The sequence below is a fragment of the Symphalangus syndactylus genome, chromosome 15 (genome assembly GCF_028878055.3).
Source record: "Symphalangus syndactylus isolate Jambi chromosome 15, NHGRI_mSymSyn1-v2.1_pri, whole genome shotgun sequence".
Classification (NCBI taxonomy): Eukaryota; Metazoa; Chordata; class Mammalia; order Primates; family Hylobatidae; genus Symphalangus; species Symphalangus syndactylus.
Genome location: NC_072437.2, coordinates 62185820 through 62199452, shown reverse-complemented (window position 1 = coordinate 62199452; position 13633 = coordinate 62185820). Strand labels below are relative to the sequence as shown.

Below are 13633 nucleotides of genomic sequence, written 5' to 3'. Positions count from 1 at the left end.
CTTTGTGCCCCACTCATATGTCATGTTGAATTGTAATCCCCATAGTCTCCATTTGTTGAGGGATGGATCTGGTGGGAGATGATTGGATCATAGGGGTGGTTTTCTCAATTCTGTTCTCATGATAGTGAGGGAGTTCTCATGAGATCTGATGGTTTTATAAGGGGCTCCTCTCTCAACCGCTGCCATGTAAAACATGCCTGCTTCTCCTTTGGCCTCTGCAATGATTGTAAGTTTCCTGAGGCCTCCCCAGCCCTGCAGAACTGTGAGTCAATTAAACCTCTTTTCTTTATAAATCACCCAGCTTTGGGTTTTTCTTCATAGCAGTGTGAAAATGGATGAATACAGCAAATTGATATCACAAAGAATGGGGTATTGCTATAAAGATACCCAAAAATATGGAAACAACTTTGGAACTGGACAATAGGCAGAGGTTGGGGAACAGTTTAGAGGATTCAAAAGAAGACAGGAAAATGTAGAAAAGTTTGGAACTTCCTACAGACTTGGAGGGCTCCGAAGACAGGAAGATGTGGGAAAGTTTGGAACTTCCTAGACACTTGTTGAATGGCTTTGACCAAAATGCTGATAGTGATAACAACAGTGAAGTCCAGGCTGAGATGGTCTCAGATGGAGATGAGGAACTTGTTGGGAACTGGAATAATGGTGACTATTGCAATGCTTTAGCAAAGAGACTGGTGCCATTTTGCCCCTGCCCTAGAGATCTGTGGAACTTTGAATGTGAGAGAGAATTTAGAGCATCTGGTGGAATAAATTTCTAAGATGCTCAAGAGGTGACCTGGTGCTTTCAGTTTATGCATTCACAAAGAGGTGGTTTGAAATTGGAACTTATGTCTAAAAGGGAAGGAGAGCACAAAGATTTGGAAAATTTGCAGGCTGAAGATGCAATAGAAAAGAAGAACCTGTTTTCTGGGGAGAAATTCAAGTCTGCTGCAGAAATATGCATAAGTAACAAGGAGACAAATGTAAATTGCCAAGACAATGGGGAAAATGTCTCCAGAGCATGTCACAGACTTTCAAGGCAGCCCCTGCTATCACAGGCCTATAGGCGTCGGAGGGAAAAATGGTTTCATGGACTGGGTCCAGGTGGGGAACTTGGTGCCTTGTGTCCCAGCCATCCACCTGTGGCTAAAAGAGGCCAAGGTACAGCTCAGGCTATTGCTTCAGAGGGTGCAAGCCCCATACCTTGGCAGCTTCTGCATGATGTTGGGCCTGCGAGTATGCAAAAGGCAAGAATTGAGGTTTGGGAATCTCTGCCTAGATTTTAGAGGATGTATGGAAATGCCTGGGTGTTCAGGCAAAAGTCTGTGCACAGGTGGAACCCTCATGGAAAGCCTCTGCTAGGGCAGTGTGGAAGGGAAATGTGGGGTGGGAGCCCCCACACAGAGTCCCCACTGGGACACTGCCAAGTGGAGCTTTGAGAAGAGGGCCACCATCCTCCAGACCCCAGAAAGAATGGTAGATCCACTGACAACTTGCACTGTACGCCTGGAAAAGCCACAGACGCTCAACACCAGCCTGTGAAAGCAGCCAGGAGGGGGCCTGTACCCTGCAAAGCCACAGGGGAGAAGTTGCCCAAGACTATGCAAGCCCACCTCTTGCATCAGCATGACCTGGATGTGAAACATGGAGTCAAAGGAGATCATGTTGGAGCTTTAAGATCTAATGACTGTCCTGTTGGATTTCAGACTTGCATGAAGCCTGTGGGCTGCTTTGTTTTGGCCAATTTCTCCCTTTCTGAAAAGAAGTATTCACCCAGCGCTTGTACCCCCATTGCATCTATGAAGTAACTAACTTGCTTTTGATTTTACAGGCTCCTAGGCAGAAGGGAATTGCCTTGTCTTAGATAAGATCTTGGATTTGGACTTTTGGATTAATCCTGGAGTAAGACTTTAGGGGACTATTGCGAAGACATGATTGTGTTTTGAAATGTGAGGACATGAGATTTGGGAGGGGCCAAGAATGAAATGATATGGTTACACTTTGTGTCCCTACCCAAATCTCATCTTGAATCGTAATCCCCATCGATCCCAAGTGTGAAGGGATGAACCTGGTGGGAGGTGATTGGATCAAGAGGGTTGTTTCCCCCATGTTGTTCTCATGACAGTGAGTTCATTCTCATGAGATCTGATGGTTTTACCAGGGGTTCTTCCCCCTTCACTCTCTGCTTACTCCATCCTGCCGCCCTATGAAGAAGGTGCCTACTTCTCCTTGTCTTCTGCCAGGACTGCAAGTTTCCTGAGGCCTTCTCCAGTCATGCAGAACTGTGAGTCAATTAAACCTCTTTCCTTTATACATCACCCAGTGTCAGGTATTTCTTCATAGCAGTGTGAAAATGGATTAATATACCCACTTATCATTCATGATGCACTCAAAGTGTTTCAATTATTAGCTTATTTTTCTCTCAATTAAAATGTGAGCACCAATTTTTCTTTTAATATCTAATTTACTAGTATTATGTTGCCCAGAATGTTATAGATATTCAATATATTATTGCTGAAAAGTAAATTTTCCCTAGTCATTTGTCTTTCTTATTCTTTAATTTAATTTTTGTTAAAAAGTTAGTTACTAAAATGTTATAAGAACTAAATTAATGATACCTGATCTACCTGCAGAAATGCTACTTACTTGCCTTCATACATACCAAAACAAAATCTTACCAATACAAATCTCATATATGCACGGAGTTAGGAATTCCAATTCAGGAAAGTAAGTGAAATTCTTATCCCATTCTATCATCATAATAATTCCAGTTATAGAAACACTATCTGATTTCCAGAACACTGAAATGAAGATTACCAAAAACTTTGCCTCATTCCAAGCTGCACTAAAGGTTGAGAGGGTGTTTCTCCAGAGAAGGGTGACTCAATGTACTAAAATTGAATCTGACCTTGGAGATTTCTTTGATTTGTAAGAACATTTATCTTTTACCTATTAATTTTGCAAGTTTAAATGGTAGTAACTGTAAAGTGTGGTAAAGTTTCTCTTTTTAAAAAAGATGATATATTTCACAGTAAAATGTGTCTATCTTGCTTCACTCGTTTTCCAAATTTCTATACCAAAAAACATTCTAATTTTTGTTTTGTTTTCTTTGGGTTAATATAAATGGTGACAATTTCTAACTCATTGTTTAGGAAAAGGAGGACACTGTCATAAGGAAGATGATTTTAATAAGTAACTCCCTTATTCCAAAAAATGATGTTCCAAAGAAATAAAGTAAGGAAAGGGAAACCAGATAGTATGGAAAATCCTTCTTTAATGTAGACAAATAAAGCAGCCAGACAGAAACAGGAAAGCAAAACATAATTAAGGTGGCCCACAAATTATATTTCAGTTGACATAAACAACTTGAGGTCAAGACTCAAATTTACTGATTGTTTTCTATAAATAATTTTCCTTATGTTTCTTCCTCTTTTTTCATCCTGTGACCACACATCTCACCCTAAACACATTCTCCTATAAAATTCTGCCCCTCCAATGAAAAACAAATCTATTTATGTAACAAATCCTGTAATTCAATTTGTTGTCCTTAAAGATTCTTTGAAAAAAGAAAAAGTTGTTTGCTTTACATTCCCACTCACTCTCTGAGAAAAACAGAAGTGTCTTAAATAAATTAATTCACTTTCATCATATATGTTCAGGGCTTTGTGTTCATATACAAAGCTAACCTCCACAATAACACTTATTTTGCAGTAATAAAAGGACAACATGGAATATGAAGTTTTTTCAATGACATCTTTTAGGGAAAGTGTAGTAGAACTGAATTTGGTAAAAAAAACTTCCTCCAAATATTCTTGGGCACTCCCATCATTAAACTTTTTATTAAATCCCCTGTTAATTAAGCAATAGTCAACTGCTAGATAGAAAATTTCTCATGTGCTAAAATAACCACCCAAACAATTTTCTGGTTAATAGTCAAAATGCCCTTGGAGATGCCTTGTTGATACTACTATTTTCATTTAAAGATGGAGGGGTAATGAGCCTGACTAAAAAATACTCAGAATCTTCAATCCCCAATTTCTTAGATAAAGAAGTAATTCTCTCAGCAGCCTCTGAAAAATAAACTAAATAGAATTGACACAATCAAGAAAGAAGAGTACATATATTTCAATACGTAATGTGTCTGTAACATGTATCTGTTTGTCACTAATAAAACTAAAAAAGTAAAAATATTCACAAAATAAATAAACCTCAGCCATAGATTTACATTAAACCCTTTTGTTTTTACACTGACAATTATTTATGTATACATTAATTCACTGTCTTAATAGGTTCAGGTGTTTGTATTCATGCATAAAACTACGTTAATTGAGGTTTGAAATCACTATATTTGATAATGTGGACCTTTGAAGTTTCTGTGATACATATTATTATAAGCTTTAATTTTCTAAGACTAAAATCTTTACAGCATGACCTCAGAGAGATCTTGCAACACATCTTAATGACGGCAAGGGTAAAGGTAGTATCTTTCAGAAATGGGGGAAAAAAAGGAAAGAGTAGGATAGCCCTAATTATTCAGATCTCTTTGAAGATAATGGCTAAGCCTATTAATTGCTTTTAAAATAAAGCAAATTTGTGGAGAGAGAAAAAGTGTGACACATCATGTAAACAGATACTCTCACTTTTTGACACTGGTGTTATAACCCCAAATACATGGATACTCTTTGGATTGGAATAAAGGGCACAGCATTACACAGAAATCTAAATCCCTCATAAGATAGTAATTTACTAGGGATTAATTAAATTCTAAGAAACATAAAACCCTGCTTATTTACAGACTAGATCTGAACTAAAATGAGGTTTTGGGTTTTTTCTTGTTTTATTGGTTGGTTTGGTTTTAGGAAAGAGAGAGAAAGAGAAAAAGAAAAAAAAGAATGAAAGAAACAAAGAAAGAAAGATCCAACCAAATGTGTTAGGAACTAATCTAAAACTGTTTTTCTTGAAAAACAACCATTTCCTTTGAATAATGATAAATATCCATAATTTTCTTTCCTTTTCAATGAAAAATTAGCACATTCAGAATTTTCTTTAAATTTCCATGCAGTACCCATAAACATGTATATATTTATATTGTACTTTCTTGAGGAGGTACTTAGTCTACCACCATGCTTCCACATCTCATTCTTTTTTATTTCTTTTATTTTTCTTGTCTCTATTTTAAATTTTGTTCTTTCTTTTTTTAACTTGTTTATTTGTCCATCTCCCTCCCCCAGGAATGTACAGACTACAAATGTAGCATTACATCCAGCATCTTAAATTCTGTATCCCCAAGGGCCTATTATGTGCAAGGCACAGTAGTAATGCAGTGAATGATTTAAATCTCCTTTTACCCTATTCACTTTCTGATTTCAAACCTGTCTTTTGTGATGATATCACGATGATTTTCTGCATGAAATTAAATATGCTTTTAATGTCCTAATGTGCACTCAGATATACAAACCAAAGTTCTTGAATTCTTTTCATTCTTGGTGTTTTTCCTTTATGAAATTTCCTCTGTAGGGCCTGGAATGAAATTCATTGGCAATGACAGGCTCTAATAACAACACCAGCCCTCTTCCAACAGCAGCAACCAGGCTGACCACTTCGGGAGGGACATATGTGCCCTCATGCAGGGAAGATTTCTTCCTAACCTTCCACTACAATCAATACAGAGAAATAGGCAGGGCTGCTAACATCAGGCTCCATTAAGATGACTCTTTCTACCCTCCTGATCTGTAGACCCCAAGACAAGTGTGAAGAAAAAAAGAGAATAAGAGAAGATGGATGAGAGAAAATAAGATTGAGGAAAGGGGGCGTGGTAGCTTTTCCCTAAACCATCAATTGCCAAGGTTACTTTTGGCAGCGAGAAAAAGAGAAACGGGCAGAATGTGCCTGTCTGAAGCTTTTGTACTTCTGCCCAGACTGTGGGGAAAATGATGGGATTAAATAAAAATGCCAGCGATAACAAAAAGGAAATCTTCCCAATAGTTTTCCTTGCCTGAAGGATGAACTGCTTGAAGCTATGACCTCCCTGCCTGTCTCAATGAGGTCAAGAAACTGACTGTCAGTCCTACAATTGTGATTAATGATGTTCCCACTGGTGACATATTTCTAACCACAGTCTCTGGAGTGCAGCAAGACTCAGTTGCCTTGTGGTGTGTTGAGTCATTGCTCTGGCAAAAGATCTGTTTGCTACAGCAACAGGCTTAGCTTTCAACAAGGCATCCTCTTGATTCTTTGCTGCAACATCCTATCATGAAAGAACAGAGAGCCCAGTACAAAGAAGGACTGCTAAGAAGGATGAAACATTCATTTAAAAAAAGCTTTTGTACTGAATGGCAAAATGCAGCATAATGAATAATTAAACAATTAATAATGTAATCCTCTTAAAAGCACACAGCCACTATGGGAGAAGATTAAGTGTTTAACAGTTTCCAGTATAATGCAAATAGGAAGGAGGAGCCTTTCTTCTCCACTTTTTAGGGTAATGGAATTGAAAGCACATTTCCGGATTTTAATTAAATACTATTAAATTTTCAGTATTAAGCCGGCAACAACAGTGCTGTAATATGGAAGGATTATTAAATACAAAGGTAAGTACACAGTAGCAAGACATTAACATTTCTTGGTTCTGTTTTTATAAAAAGAGGTTACTTGAACGGGTGCATTCTACTTCTAAGCGACTATGGTGCACATCACCAAACATCAAGCTAAATGCTAATCTGTGTAAGTGACTATAAGATTGAGATTTAGATTAATGTACTTCAATGACAGTCCAATCGTGGGAAAAAAAAAAAAACTAGAAAAACAACATAGAATACTTGCAGAGGTTTGCAACAAAGTAATTGATACATCCAAATTCTATTCAACAATTAATATTCTCTATGACACAGCACCTGGGCTGCTACAATTATATTTGCACTAATTCCTAAAGTATCATAGGTATGGGTTGCCTTAACTCTGTCCCTAGAAGCAGAACATGACAGAAGGATTAAGAAAGTTCTTCCAGGTGAAACAGTGAGGCAGTGAAGGAGACACCAAAGGTGTGATTTCAAATGAACCTCAGCTAGCCTGATCATGCAGAGCCTTCGGGAGCATACATTAGGCCACAGAGTTTGCACTGGTAAGGGACTCCAGCAGCCCAAAGTCACCCTTTGAAGAAGGAGGAGGACATACAGAAACAGTACTGGGCAGTATAAAGAATTCCAGGGATCCAAGCAGAGCACCAGCAGTATCTCTACAGAGTTGTAGTAAAGAAAGATTCTGAGGCTGGGCATGGTGGCTCAGACCTGTAATCCCAGCACTTTGGGAGGCCAAAGTAGGAAGATCACTTGAAGCTAGGAATTCAAGACAGCCTGGGCAAGTTAAGGAGACCCTGTCTCTACAAAAAAATAAAAACAAATTATCTGGGCGTGTTGATACGCACCTGTAGTCCCAGCTACTCGAGAGACTGAGGCTGGAGGATTGCTTGAGCGTAGGCGTTCAAGGCTGCAGTGAGCTATAATTGCGCCACTGCACTCCAGCCTGGGTGACAGAGCAAGATCCTGTTTTTTAAAAAAATAAAGAAAAAGAATAAAAACCTCAAATTAATTCAGGAACAGAAAACTAAATACTGCATATTCTCACTTATAAGTGGGAGCTAAATATTGAGTACAAATGGACATAAAGATGGGAACAATAGACACTGGGGACTCCTAGAGGGGAAAGGGTGAGAGCGGGGCAAGGGCTAAAAAACTTCCTATTGGGTATTACGCTCACTAGCTGGATAACAGGGTCATTTGTACACCAAGCCTCAGGGACATGCAACTTACCCATGTAATAAACCTGCACATGTGCCCCCTGAATCTAAAATAAAAGTTGAAAAAAAATGAAAGATCTTTACTTATAATTATTCTTGAACTCATTTAGCTGTATAGTTGACTACAGTTTAAGTTAAAATGCCGATTAGGCGCAGCACTCTGCATGATCAGGCTAGATGAGGTTCATTTGAAATCACACCCTTGTTTGGTGTCGTCTTCTTCCACTCCCTCACTGTTGCTCCCGGAGGAACTTCCTTAATCCTTCTCTCATGTTCTGTTTCTAGGGACACCGAGTTAAGAAAACACATTCCTGTGATACTTTAGGAATTAGTGCAAATGTAATCAGAGGACCACAGGTGCTGTGTTACAGAAAATATTCTGTTTGCCTCCACTCCCCATAGCTAGCACGTACATGAAAATTTATCCCCAGACCCAAACGGGGCTTCGAGCAGAAGCAATTTTTGGAACTACAGGTTGTCTCTCCCTCATTCAAAATACTTGTGGACAGAAGTGTTTGGACTTTGAATGCTTTTGGATTTTGGAATATTTGTACATACATAATGAGATATCTGGGGCTTGGGGCCCTAGTCTAAACATAAAATTCATTTATGTTTCACATACACCTTATATTCGTGGCCTAAAGGTAATTTTATACAATATTGTAAATAATTTTGCGCATGAAACGAAGTTGTGTGAAGTAGTTATGTGTGGAATTTTTCAGTTGTAGCATCATGTTGGTGCTCAAAAAGTCTTGGATTTTGGAGCATTTCAGATTTTGGATTTGCAGATTGGGGATGTTCAAGCTGTTTTGCCTGACCCTATAGAAGCTGGGCTTAAGTAACCTTACGTCCTGTTCTGAGAACTAAGATACATGCCTGAAGCTCGACCCCACCTGCACTCCTGTAACGTTTCCCCTTTGTTTAGGATTCCAAACAAACATCTGAGTGTTGCTTAGATCTCAGTCCTGCTAAGAAAAGAAATTATGTTTCACTCTTGCCATTCCTCCTCTGAACTTTGACTCTCAATCCAGACTTAAGACCTTACCACTTCCCATTTGGTTACTTCCCTTGAAGTCTCGGGATGTGCTCCACATATAAGTTACTGAGAATCCATCATCCAAAATTGTTGCTGCTTTCTGCTGTTATGGCCTCCAGCTTTTGATTCCACATTTCAAATTCCCTTTCCTTCTGTCTCTGTAGGTGGAGCTGTATGGGTCTCTTCAGATGACAGATTTTCCTTTTGTGTCTTACCTAGTAGCAGTGATCTGGGCCCTATATAACTACATCTTAGAAGTTAATACCTGTTATGGTTCTAAAGACACCTGATTAGAAAAAATAATAATAATACACTCTTGAAGTTATTCAATAAGCAATTATAGGGGGAGAAGGAGATCCAAATGAAAAAAAATTCATAAAGTACTCCAATATAAAAGGATAGCTTAGATACTTGAAACAATGTTTGCTGTTTAAGTTTTCACTCTGGGGAGTAATTCCTCAGACTACACCAGACTTGGGAGAGAAGTTGACCTGGAAATGAAAAGTAGCACTCATGATATGCAAATTTTAACCATAGAACATAATGGCAACTTAAATTATTTAACCTTGAAGATGTGGACACATAAACAAAGGCCAAGGATCAGGTGAAAGCCTGGGCCAAGTAAACTAATCACAGTTAATTTTAAAATAATGTTTAAAAAGCACAGCTCAACTAATTGGTATTACTTGGTTTGTTGGCAATAATAAAAAGACAGTTAAATTTTATATTAGTGTAAAAGCATTTTAACATATAAAACACAACTTTTGGAACTGCCTGGGAATATTTCATATTTTTTGTTTGTTTTTTTATTATTATTGTACTTTAAGTTTTAGGGTACATGTGCACAATGTGCAGGTTTGTTACATATGTATCCATGTGCCATGTTGGTGTGCTGCACCCATTAACTCGTCATTTAGCATTAGATGTATCTCCTAATGCTATCCCTCTCCCCTCCCCCCACCCCACAACAGGCCCTGGAGTGTGATATTCCCCTTCCTGTGTCCATGTGTTCTCATTGTTCAATTCCCACCTATGAGTGAGAACATGCAGTGTTTGGTTTTTTGTCCTTGCGATAGTTTACTGAGAATGATGATTTCCAGTTTCATCCATGTCCCTACAAAGGACATGAACTCATCATTTTTCATGGCTGCATAGTATTCCATGGTGTATATGTGCCACATTTTCTTAATCCAGTCTATCGTTGTTGGACATTTGGGTTGGTTCCAAGTCTTTGCTATTATGAATAGTGCCGCAATAAACATACGTGTGCATGTGTCTTTATAGCAGCATGATTTATAGTCCTTTGGGTATATACCCAGTAATGGGATGGCTGGGTCAAATGGTATTTCTAGTTCTAGATCCCTGAGGAATCGCCACACTGACTTCCACAATGGTTGAACTAGTTTACAGTCCCACCAACAGTGTAAAAGTGTTCCTATTTCTCCACATCCTCTCCAGCACCTGTTGTTTCCTGACTTTTTAATGATGGCCATTCTAACTGGTATGAGATGGTTATCTCATTGTGGTTTTGATTTGCATTTCTCTGATGGCCAGTGATGATGAGCATTTTTTCATGTGTTTTTTGGCTGCATAAATGTCTTCTTTTGAGAAGCGTTTGTTCATATCCTTTGCCCACTTTTTCATGGGGTTGTTTGTTTTGTTCTTGTAAATTTGTTTGAGTTCATTGTAGATTCTGGATATTAGCCCTTTGTCAGATGAGTAGCTTGTGAAAATTTTCTCCCATTCTGTTAGGTTGCCTGTTCACTCTGATGGTAGTTTCTTTTGCTGTGCAGAAGCTCTTTAGTTTAATTAGATCCCATTTGTCAATTTTGGCTTTTGTTGTCATTGCTTTTGGTGTTTTAGACATGAAGTCCTTGCCCACGCCTATGTCCTGAATGGTAATGCCTAGGTTTTCTTCTAGGATTTTTATGGTTTTAGGTCTAACACATAAGTCTTTAATCCATCTTGAATTAATTTTTGTATAAGGCGTAAGGAAGGGATCCAGTTTCAGCTTTCTACATATGGCTAGCCAGTTTTCCCAGCACCATTTATTAAATAGGGAATCCTTTCCCCATTGCTTGTTTTTGTCAGGTTTGTCAAAGATCAGATAGTTGTAGATATGAGGCATTATTTCTGAGGGCTCTGTTCTGTTCCATTGATCTATATCTCTATTTTGGTACCAGTACCATGCTGTTTGGGTTACTGTAGCCTTGTAGTATAGTTTGAAGTCAGGTAGCTTGATGTCTCCAGCTTTGTTCTTTTGGTTTAGGATTGACTTGGTGATGCGGGCTCTTTTTTGGTTCCATATGAACTTTAAAGTAGTTTTTTCCAATTCTGTGAAGAAAGTCATTGGTATCTTGATGGGGATGGCATTAAATCTATAAATTACCTTGGGCAGTATGGCCATTTTCACGATATTGATTCTTCCAACCCATGAGCATGGAATGTTCTTCCATTTGTTTGTATCCTCTTTTATTTCATTGAGCAGTGGTTTGTAGTTCTCCTTGAAGAGGTCCTTCACATCCCTTGTAAGTTGGATTCCTAGGTATTTTATTCTCTTTGAAGCAATTGTGAATGGGAGTTCACTCATGATTTGGCTCTCTGTTTGTCTGTTATTGGTGTATAAGAATGCTTGTGATTTTTGCACATTGATTTTGTATCCTGAGACTTTGCTGAATTTGCTTATCAGCTTAAGGAGATTTTGGGCTGAGACAAAGGGGTTTTCTAGATATACAATCATGTCATCTGCCAACAGGGACAATTTGACTTCCTCTTTTCCTAATTGAATACCCTTTATTTCCTTCTCCTGCCTAATTGCCCTGGCCAGAACTTCCAACACTATGTTGAATAGGAGTGGTGAGAGAGGGCATCCCTGTCTTGTGCCAGTTTTCAAAGGGAATAATCAACAAAATTGATAGACTGCTAGCAAGACTAATAAAGAAGAAAAGAGAGAAGAATCAAATAGATGGAATAAAAAATGATAAAGGGGATATCACCACCGATCCCACAGAAATACAATCTACCATCAGAGAATACTACAAACACCTCTACGCAAATAAACTAGAAAATCTAGAAGAAATGGATAAATTCCTCGACACATGCACCCTCCCAAGACTAAACCAGGAAGAAGTTGAATCTCTGAATAGACCAATAACAGGCTCTGAAATTGTGGCAATAATCAATAGCTTGCCAACCAAAGAGAGTCCAGGACCAGATGGATTCACAGCCGAATTCTACCAGAGGTACAAGGAGGAACTGGTACCATTCCTTCTGAAACTATTCCAATCAATAGAAAAAGAGGGAATCCTCCCTAACTCATTTTATGAGGCCAGCATCATCCTGATACCAAAGCCAGGCAGAGATACAACCAAAAAAGATAATTTTAGACCAATATCCTTGATGAACATTTATGCAAAAATCCTCAATAAAATACTGGCAAACCGAATCCAGCAGCACATCAAAAAGCGTATCCACCATGCTCAAGTGGGCTTCATCCCTGGGATGCAAGGCTGGTTCAACATATGCAAATCAATAAATGTAATCCAGCATATAAACAGAACCAAAGACAAAAACCATATGATTATCTCAATAGATGCAGAAAAGGCCTTTGACAAAATTCAACAACCCTTCATGCTAAAAACTCTCAATAAATTAGGTATTGATGGGACATATTTCAAAATAATAAGAGCTATCTATGACACACCCACAGCCAATATCATACTGAATGGGCAAAAACTGGAATCATACTTGTTTTTAAAAGTTCATCCTAAAGTAAGGTCCATAGATCTTACATTTTCCTTCTCCACCAGGTAGGGCAGGGTTGCTTCATATCATCAGTACACAGTTCAAGTCCAATAAATTAAGGCAAAATCTTGTTTTCAGCAGGTATTTGAGGTCCAGAAGATGATGGGCAAGATGAAAAACCTGATCAACTGAAGAAAAAAAGAATCAGAAGTACAGCCAGGACCAGATGCTGAAGAAGATCAATTTGATGTGGATTCATAGACTCTATGGGATAAATCAGGCAACAAAGCCAGTGGAAATTAAGAAGCAGGCAGAAGCAGAGCCAGGAGGTACACAGCTGATTTAGCATCTTTATAGCTATGAGTTTTCTTTTAAGCTCATTCCCCTCTAAGATACATCTATTGGTTTTGAAGTTACTGCTCCCTGAGACCAATCTCAATGGCGTTCTTGAACTTGAAATAAAAAAGATCTGCATCCTCCTTCCAGCTCTGACATGTATTAGCTGCATAAACCTAGACAAAATATTTATATTATTTGAATTATAATGGGCAACATAATATCTCACTCAGAAATATTATGAAGATTAAATAAAATATTGAGTGTCAGCTACATGGCACACTATAGGCTCTTCATGATGTTATTCCCTCCCTGTGCATTCATGCTTACAACACCCCTGAAGCCCTCTGGAATGGAAAGTATCCAGGTTTCCTGTTGTGGTGATAGGGGAAAATGGTCATATGATAGAGGTGTTATTACACTGGTGGAAAGTGTAATGCCAGGTAAGCCACTTAAAGATGCAACCCGCTCCTAACTTAGCAGGTACTGAGACCAGCTTCAGTGCCAGCGAAGTTTAATACCCACTCCCATGAGCATGGGACCCAGCAGGGTCAAAGGTAAGATGAGTTCCTCTAAGTCGGGGTGAAGGAGAACTCATGCTATACAAAGCTTATGTGGAGAAGACTAGGAGCAGGAGATACAAGTCAATCATGACTGTTAATAATAAGCATATATATATACACGCATACACACATATAGATAGGAAAGTAAGCACCTGCCATGTG

The 13633-nt window shown here is 38.5% G+C and overlaps 1 protein-coding gene across 1 annotated transcript in view; it reads left to right on the top strand.

Annotated features, from left to right (window-relative positions):
* The window catches only part of LOC134732552 (laforin-like), a 267798-nt gene extending 254682 nt beyond the window's left edge, over positions 1-13116 (top strand). Inside the window, exon 5 of the mRNA XM_063618487.1 lies at positions 12714-13116. The gene's annotated coding sequence lies outside the window, so the exon portion shown is untranslated. The remainder of the gene's footprint in view (positions 1-12713) is intronic.
* Positions 13117-13633: the final 517 nt, after the last annotated feature.